At 35.5% G+C, this 1769-nt stretch overlaps 1 non-coding gene across 1 annotated transcript; it reads right to left on the bottom strand.

Annotated features, from left to right (window-relative positions):
• Window positions 1-662: 662 nt before the first annotated feature.
• Window positions 663-786, bottom strand: LOC136379258 (small nucleolar RNA SNORA15). Its single transcript, XR_010746740.1, has one exon. It is a non-coding gene; the product is annotated as a small nucleolar RNA SNORA15 (small nucleolar RNA).
• Between the last annotated feature and the right edge of the window lie 983 nt (window positions 787-1769).

Below are 1769 nucleotides of genomic sequence, written 5' to 3'. Positions count from 1 at the left end.
TAAGAAATTGTTCAGTTTTCATGTATTGGTATATTATTCATAATACTCTAAACTCTTTGAATCACTAATCTATATGTAATTCCCCTTTTCATTATTAATATGATAAACATATGTTTTTTCTAAAGTTAAACATGTGTCCCATATTCATCAGGATAAACTAAGCCATGCCACATATTTAATCAACATTTCCATCCTTCTACGAATTTAGGAATACCAGAATGCTTCAACTTTAATAGTCTCCTTTCTTCATACCTATAATAGTTACTCAGCTATTTATCTTGTTGCAGTGTGTATTTTTAATTCTTTAATTAAACATTGTTGTTTATTGTTATTTGTTATTATTACTATTACTATTATCATCATGTGAAAACATAAGCTCATCTCCCACCCCTCACCTTCGTCACAGGTTTTCATGACCTCTCCCAGATGTTTTGTATCCACTTTCAGTAATAACATGCTATGAAAAAACCTCGCATACCATCACAGCCATTTTTATTTGTTTTTAATTTTTTTTATTCATTTTTAGAGAGGAGAGAGAGAGGGAGAGAGAGGAGAGAGACAGAGAGAGAAGGGGGGAGGAGCTGGAAGCATCAACTCCCATATGTGCCTTGACCAGGCAAGCCCAGGGTTTCAAACCGGCGACCTCAGCATTTCCAGGTCGACGCTTTATCCACTGCGCCACCACAGGTCAGGCCCATCACAGCCATTTTTAAAGGAAGAGTTTATTTTTGCATGGTGTTTTGTTGTGAAAGTTACTGATGAAAAGAACATAGGATTCAGCCATGCCTTCCCAGGTGTTTTTGGATAAATGAAGTGGTGTAGCTATTATAAGGGACTACTAAACTTCAGACTGCTGGGACACCTCAGAGCTCATGGCATTCAAATTTGTGGAACATTCTATTCACTAAAGAGTTAAACCTACTGTTGCTGAAGCTGCTAAGATCTATGATAAGAATGAATCTTCTATCTGTGAAATAGGCTGGTTTATAAATTAAACTTTATTATAGGTATGTATGCATAGGAAAAAACATAATATATACTGGGTATAGTACAATACGACATTGTACAAGGGGAGACTCCTGTACTGACCAAACTCTCACCAGACAAGACCTTTAGTATATGATTTCCATTCAGGAGGTAGCTGTTTTCCTACTCAAGTCAACTGAGAACAAAAAGTGTCTCCGGTGTACCTGAAATAATACCATGTGCTATGCTAATGTTTTTATTTGTTTTGATGTTGTTGTTTTGCTTTATTTTTAAATGTGCCCAAAGCACCTCATCTTTTGCTTTATGCAATATAGTTTTTCTTACTGCCATATAAATCTAAATTATTAAAAGCTTTATTTTTCACTATCTCTAAGATATATTAAGGTCTGTCCAAATAAATACCACATATTATGCTCCTTTCTAACTCCCATCTTCATACATAGTCATCTTCTAGTCTTCTAGCAAATGAGAGGTCTGTCCTTTCTTTTCAGGATGATATTCTGCCTTGCCATGTCTTCCCATTTGCCATCTCTAAGACTTTTTCTTATTAATAATTTTATTTATCTTGCACACTAATTTTTCCTTTCTTTCCTGGCATTTTTCCTCTGCTGATAAAAATACTTGAGCTGCTATATCCTAAAAGTGAACAAAAGACCAAAACTAAATGCTTAATTCACTTACCCAGACCCCTCAGATCAGGGGTTGGGAACCTATGGCTCATGAGCCAGATGTGGCTCTTTTGATGGCTGTGTCTGGCTCTCAGACAAATTTTAATAAAAAAA

Source organism: Saccopteryx leptura, chromosome 7, assembly GCF_036850995.1.
Source record: "Saccopteryx leptura isolate mSacLep1 chromosome 7, mSacLep1_pri_phased_curated, whole genome shotgun sequence".
Classification (NCBI taxonomy): Eukaryota; Metazoa; Chordata; class Mammalia; order Chiroptera; family Emballonuridae; genus Saccopteryx; species Saccopteryx leptura.
Note: the sequence above shows the minus strand (reverse complement) of the source record. Positions and strands in the feature narration are given on the sequence as shown.